At 38.4% G+C, this 7,895-nt stretch overlaps 1 pseudogene; it reads right to left on the bottom strand.

Annotated features, from left to right (window-relative positions):
* Positions 1–4,582: 4,582 nt before the first annotated feature.
* Positions 4,583–7,765, bottom strand: LOC113072598 (homeobox protein OTX1 B-like; annotated as a pseudogene).
* Positions 7,766–7,895: the final 130 nt, after the last annotated feature.

Below are 7,895 nucleotides of genomic sequence, written 5' to 3'. Positions count from 1 at the left end.
GATCAGAGTTTTTCTGTGAATGACAACCTTGTAATCCTGTGTTGAGTCAAACTAAGAAAATGTTTTGGATCAAACAGTCTTTTTGGCAAAGATTCTAAAATTTTATTGGCACATAATTGGGTGTCGTGGATGAGCTTATTTCAAGTTCAATTGTTAGTTTATTTTAATGAGTTATGGTAAGGAAGCTTATGATCTGATCATATTTGTGTATTTTGCAGTATTACAGTAATATTAAAAATGTTTAACTTTATAACCAATGGTACAAGTGCAGGAGTTTGTCTACTGCTGTGGTAAGTTTAGTGTTCATGAGTTTCTGTGAGCATCAAGGACCCGGTGGTCTTCACAGTTCATCAACAACAATCTGACATCTAACTCAAGCAGCTGTTATACTCCACCACATATACTGATCAAATCTGCACATGCAAACAGTTAGTGCTCATTTCCTGGCGGGTTGTGTAAGCAGAGGGCAAACTGGTTTTCAGTACTCAGGCTGCATGTCGGATCAACAGCCCCAGGCCTCAGGCTTCATCTGAGCACTATCTTTCACTCAGTGAGGTGATGTTACAGTCATTTGATATGAGAAAAATGAATTTGACAAACTGTTCTCAGCACAATTAAGGGTTAATTAACTCCTCCCGTTTTAATTGCTGCTATTAAGATCAATTATGTCACCACTCAGATTGTACTGTTTTGTCAGCCAACACTTGAGTTGTAAAACATGGTACATTAACAGAGAGATCGGTTCCAGTCTCTATCACATTAAAGCTTTTTGTGTGTTTATATTTCTTTCTTCCATATAAAGAAAATCATTCTATATCACAATTTACTATTATTATTTAATTGACTAAAAATGTCAAGTAAAAAAGTTTCCTTTGCACCAGGAGCGTATAAGGTTTTCAAAACTTTAATTATTTTTTTTTGGGTTCAAATAGATCATATCTTTTCTGCAATATAGCTACATCACACTTTTCTTATTGTTCCTCTATTTGTACCGAGCAAAACGCGCCTTTCATTTAAAACAACTATGACAATAATAAATTAAAAAAAAAATTTATTCTTCACTGCTTATTCAAAAACAAACACTTTTTTCAGCATTTAATTAGATCGTTTAAATTTATCTACGGGTAGCTACACAGCTTGGACATTTCTGACTTTAGACCCCACAAAATAAAAAAAATAAATAAATATAGCCTACATTTTATTGAGGAGTTGTATTCAAGTGACTGTATGAATTAGTAACTAAGTTAACAGCCTACAACAAAACCCAATAAATTGCTAATACGTTGACCCAAATAACTTAAAATATTATCAAATAGGAGCTACAGTCTGTAGCCTTCCCTAAACTGTGATTGTATGGTCAGCTACGGAGTTAAAGATATGAGCTCAGCAAGTGTCCATCCTGACAGCCATAACGCCGTCTGTCATCTGTTCCTAAGACCTCAGCGTCAATACTGGACGAATAAATCCCTCTGGTGCTTTTCCCACCCTCAGCGTTTCTGGAACTCACAGAGGCCTGGAGTCAGCATCTCAGCAAACCCTTCGCTCATCACACTTCCGTTTTCCCATTAATGGTTTTGGTCGGTAATCTCTTTTACAGTTTTCACTTGTAATAATATGGTGCCAGTTGTGGACGAGCAGTCCCACTCGGGTCACATGAGCATATCAGCAAGCGAGTGGATTGCTTCGGACAGCAGTAATGGAAGCGTCCTATCCGCCTCATGAAATCAGAGGAAATTCTACGTTTAGAGGACAAACCTTAATTTGTGTGTGTGTGTTTATATATATATATATATATATATATATATATATATATATATATATATATATATATATATATATATATATATATATATATATATATATATATATATATATATATAATGTGTGTGTGTGTGTATAAATACTTGACTGGGGGAAGCTGCGTCCCACACTTTTTGCTCTTAAAGTTTCTCTTTCTTTTTGTTTAAATAGTCTAATTGTATTCGTTTTGCTATTCGTTTTAATTCAAATAATAATAGCTAATAACTAGGCTTATAAAATATTTGAAATTGGCAAAGTAAAGCTTTCTCAGCAGCCTATAAATTGTATTTGAGTTGTCGTAGCCTATTAGCCTATAACTCAAACTTCTGTCGAAGGCAGATGCCCTCCAGGTGAAAACTGATTAAACAATATATTCTGGTTGAGAAAATGACAATGTAATCGCCGAGATAGTTCTCAGAACGGATATTTGAAATGAAAGCACGGCTTATTTGGGACAAAATAGTCTATAGGCTATGCGAAATATCGGATCACACAGGTTAAGTGAGACAGTTTAATCATATTTATATATTTTTTTATATTATAATTTTTTCCATTGGTTAAAAAGTTTAAGCTAAATTATCATGACAAGAGTGTTCCTCTTACCTTTTAAAAAATAATTTAAAATAGCCTACTGTAGGCCCAGTGTCAAATGCAGGCTTTAAATTTGAAAAGCATTCTATTTCAAAATATGAATAATATTGGAAGAACATGGGCAGATGATGAGTGCTTTAATGATGACGTAAGAGGCTATTATTAAAGGTGTGACGTTTTAGAAACCCATATTACGTGTTACCGCCAATAATATGTGGACGAGATATCTGAAGACTGGAGCATGATTTATTCCGGAAGCATTGCGTCCAAAAAACATTGCTGGCTGTTACTAATTGAGTGTAACATAAATGACAAACTCTCGGAGTTAATGAACATGGATTCACCTCGCCAGAATTATGCCAGCTTCAGTTGAGTGTTAGAGCGAGCAGGCTCTAATGTTTTCTCTTTCACACCCCTCAGGCTTCAGCAGGTGCTCCACGCGAGGGCGTGTCCGAGCTCCTCAAATTATTCCCCAGAAAGACAGGACGCAAATGTTTGTTCGATGCAAATCATACAAATCCATTCATGTTTATGTAGTGTCGCTGAGCTGCGGTGGCGTCTCAAAGCGAGCACAGTAAAACAAATACGCGTGTAATGTTCTCCAGAGCCAGGTGTTGATTCAGCTGCCAGGCCAACACATCAGTAATTAGCACACGACAACACCGAAGCTGCTTAAAGTCGAATGGGTTGTTATTTTCTTATTAGCAATATGCTGTCGACGATTATTGTTCTGAAAACAAGCAGAACGTGAAATTCATAGTAACCTAACTTGTATGTGCATTCAGTTAAGACGAGTCAAATAGTTGCCCTCTATTCCAGTGCGCATGTATTTGTCATAGGCCTATAACAAATATTTATTTTCATAAAAAATTAATAAAGGACGTAGCCTAAATGAATGCTGGCCTTCCTGCGTGTTGACAATAAACAAATTTCCTGTCCACATTCTTTCTGTCTTGCTTAATCGACCAAAAGGAAACTTTTTCTGTTCGAACACGTTCATCTAAACAGCTTTGCCGAGCCCTTGTTTTTTTCTCCTGCTATTTCTTTAATGGCCCGGTGCCTGACGGCTGCCTCCCTCCAGTTTTTGACCCATTAACCCAGACCCACCCACGTCATTACCGAATCAGAAGAGGCGAGACCGCTCCGGGTTATTTTGGTGAAACGCTCCTGTGCTCCAGAGCGCGCGGAGATTCTGCTGGGAAGCAATTATCGCGAGCGCGTTCAATTACGACCTGATCAAATTCGTTAATAAATATTTAAGAAATTTTGCTGTGCCGTGGTCTTTAACAAGTTTGCACAAAAGACCTTCAAACGATTGTATGTTTTATAAAGACCAAATTAGCATGGCCTAGTTCAAGTCCACTGTTTAAGTTTTAATCAGTTTTTACACCCCTGCACACACACACACACACACTTACATCATTCATATCCATAGCAAATAACCGGTTTATTGAGAAGAAAAAACTTAATCCTTTCCACATAACGAAAAATTTAATCAGTGGCATTTGACACACACACACACACACACACACACACACCCTTTAAAACATCCTAAACATCCTTTAAAATCCTCAGTTTTATTAAAATAACCCAATTAATTGCCTCAAGTTTAGTGCATAAAATCATTCAGATCTCGATATGGTGCACATGTAAAAAAAAAAAATAGATGTAGGCATGTAAAGATCGTTCTAAATCCAAACGTTATCCAGCATCTCACCAAATAAATAAAACTGATGTGCGTTTATTGTATTTTTTACTTATTCGAACGTTGAGAGTTGAAAACAACACGAAAATAAATGTTGGATGTTGAAATCGGACATACCCCAATCAGAAGTCATATATTTTCGTAGTTAACTGATCTTTATTACGGACATGAATGTAATGATCTGCGCCTGCATTAGGCTACATTCAGCATTTCACTGGCATTTGGGAATCTTTCTTTAAACCACATTTCATTATCCACATTATAATTTTTTTTTTCGGTTAGAGCAATTAAATCAAGTGCTGTTAAATGCATCCAACAATTTGTATCATGCCCGTGCTCTTTCACCGCGACACATCTTCAAATGCTAGTTTAATTTGGAATATCACAGCCAAATATCCCCCGCTCTAAAAATGTCCAACGTATAATTATTATTTTTTCCTTCCAAAAAAAAAAAAAAAAAAATTTTTTTTCTTCCACACGGTGTTCTTAATATAAAATCCTATTTATTTATTTGAATCTTTATTTTTCAGGGTAACAAAAAATTATTTTCGTTATATCAAATAAGTCCAGCGGCCAATTCTTGATCTTTGGATTATTTGAGAAAAAGATTTACATAAAGTCGTTTCAAAGTCTTATTAAACCATTTGAAATCCAGTAACACCAACTAAATATGGTCAATGTAACTGACCCAAATACATATGTACACAATTCAGCTCCATTAAGCTGACTAGAATCTGTCATCCTAAAAAATAACCATATTTAGAAAACGAAACAGCTGTACAGGGTTTGAGAGGTGGAGGTAAAGCGGTCGCTGAGCGCTCAGTGTCCCGTGAAGAAAAACGGTAATCCAGATCAGGCATGAGAACTTCAGAACAAGAACTCTGGCTCGTCGAGTAGATCTATTTAAGTCTCTTCAGGAAAAAAAAAAAAAGGGAAAATAGCTTTAATTTCCCTCCAAAACGTTGCCGTTTTGCCCCTTTCTTTTCTCTAAATAAACAACTAACTATTTTCTTCAAATCTGGAAGTCCACATGTTTTTCCCCCTTAAACTCAGCACACTATTAAAACAGAGAGATGGTGAAAATGCAGGGCATTAAAAAAATAAATAATCAGATCACAAGACTTGGAACCTCCAGGACGCTTGGTCTTTGTAGTCCAAACAGTCTGTAGTGTTGAAGTTGAGCTTCCAGGAGGAGGCTGTTTGCTCCTTGTAATCCAGGCAGTCAGAAGAATTGAAGGCCAGGCCAGTGCCACTGTAGGCCTGGTGATGATGGTGGTGGTGATGTCCTGAGGACTGACTGATGTGGTGGTGGGGGTGCGTGGGCATGGACGACGCTGTCATGGGGCTGAGCTGATGAGGGTGGTGGTGAGAGTGCATGGGGGCCAGATAGGAGCCACAGTCCACTCCGCTGAAGTAAGAACTGGAAGGAGTCGGGTAGCCCTGGCTGTAAGCCGGTGGTCTGGTTGTAGGGCATGGGGTAGGAGGAGCTGGGCGTGCCTGAGACAGAGCGCTGCATGCAGGAGGCGTTTGAGGGAGCGACGGGCTCTGGCAGAGAGACAGACGGGGGTGCGGAGCCAGGAGAAATGGCAGGGCTCCAGATTGATGAGACAGTACTGATAGAGGTAGAGGTGCTAGTGATGCCTGTGTTATTGGCTGAGGAAGAGGAGGAGGAAGAGCCAGCGCTGGAGACGGCAGGAGGGGTGAACTGGCCGCTGCTCTCTGAACCCGTGCTCTCCCGGGTGGGTGAGGATTTCTTCTTCACGGGCCGAGCTTTAGTGCTGCTGCCACTCTGCTGCTGCTGTCGACATTTAGCACGCCGATTCTTAAACCACACCTGCAGGACAGAGAGAGGAAACAAACACTTAAAAACATGCTTTGAAATTCTGGTTGAACAACACCTTTAAAAAAACAGAGGCATGAAAATACGATAGCACAGTCCATTATACCTGATACACAAACATGCATGCAGAGAGCTCCATTAAATGATTATGGAGACCTTCCGTGCATGTCTGAAGGACATGTTGGAGAGCCATTGTGCAATATCAGAGTGGAAAATAGCTAGTTATTACCAGTTCCTGGCTTTAATTTGCATGCAGGGGCTTTCTGCTATCTAATTTCAGTGCTTGTAGATGGCTGGGTGATAGCAGCCTATTGAGTTTCTCAGCAGAGATGGTAATTCAATAGTGGAAGGAGGGTCTGACTGTGTAAAGCGTTTTGTTTCATGTGCTTATTAAGAGCAAATAAAATTGCTTGGGAAATTGACAGAGGGTTGCTCCTTTAGGCCTTAGATCACTTAAGAAAAAAGCATAATCAACTTCAGTGAGCCTTTTAATCAATCACAGTGATCATCCTGTACAGTAGGCTACCATTAATTAGCCACATTTCTTCAGTTAAATCAGAGTATGCACAAACAAATGCACCATTTTGGTTTGTAGAGTACAAATTATTATTAAATTCTGTCATGATGCATAATTTAAACAAGAAAAAAAAAAAGTAGAAATTTCCTGGCAGTTAATGCTATGTAATGGCTCTATAAGTAGGGTAACAAAATGTTAAAAACACCTAGGAGTTATAATAATTGCAACAATTATTTACAATTGTTGCAATTATGATTATAGATTCTTATGCATGTTTTTAACATACTACTACGAACTTTTGCGAAAATCAGTAGGGGGAGCAGCGGAGCATAACGGATAATAACGTACGTTTTTGGAAAGTTGTCACACTTTTAGACTAAATAGTTTTTTTAGAGAGAGAGGAGAGAGAGAGAGAGAGAGAGAGAGAAAGTCTTTCTCTCTCTCTCAAACATTCATTGGTCACATGTACCTGAACTCTGGACTCGGGAAGGTTGATCTTCAGCGCTACCTCTTCTCTCATAAAAATGTCCGGGGTAACGAGTTTTGGCAAAAAGCGCTTCGAGAATGTCAAGCTGTGAGCGCGTAAATGTCGTTCTTTCCCGCCGCTGCTTTCTGGGTGTTGCTGCAAATAACAACAAGAAAAAGTGTCAAGTGTACACACAATAGCAAATATTATCCAACGCTCTATAGGAATAATAGAAATGTCTGCTTAGATGTGAAATAGCTTCAGAATATTAGGGTTCTATTTTCGGAAATTATTACAAGGCTGTTATTATTTAGTTCATTTATTTATTTGACCTCAAAGCGGTTTAAAAATTTATAGCGGGCTAATTTACAGATGTTTTGTGGATTATCTTTAAAAAAAAAAAAACGTTGCAACGACGATGCAAAAAGCATGTAAGGCCCAGCAAGTTAAGATTTTTTATTTTATTTTACCCCTTAACTGAAGTACCTGAAACGTTTAATACATTTATCAAAAAAAAATTCAACAGCAACACACACGTATAAAGCGGGTGTTAAATGGGCCTAGTTTATAATGCAGGTAAGACGTGTAGCCTTACCTGGGTATCCGACGGACGGGTGCAGTAGGTCCATGGCTGCACCGCTCAGCCCCAGGCCGTTCATGGCGTAGGGGGGCTGTTTGAGGTATGACATCATGCTAGAGGCAGTCACGGGTCCCCCCAGATCTTGCCAATAGTTCGATTTCCCCCGATGTTGCAGTTTGACGAAAGGACGGACCCAATTTAAGTTACTGAAATTTGATTGCAATAACACAAATAATATTAACAGCTGATATGCGTAACCACAGGAAAATAAAGTAGGAAAATGCTAAGCAAATTAAATATGAGTCGACAGGAACCATTTGTCGATAATAATAAAAAAAAAGAGTTTAGATAATGCAGTTCCCTGAAATATTGAAAGTATAAATAAGCAATAGACAA

Source organism: Carassius auratus, unplaced genomic scaffold (genome assembly GCF_003368295.1).
Source record: "Carassius auratus strain Wakin unplaced genomic scaffold, ASM336829v1 scaf_tig00009623, whole genome shotgun sequence".
NCBI classification, from domain to species: Eukaryota; Metazoa; Chordata; class Actinopteri; order Cypriniformes; family Cyprinidae; genus Carassius; species Carassius auratus.
Note: the sequence above shows the minus strand (reverse complement) of the source record. Positions and strands in the feature narration are given on the sequence as shown.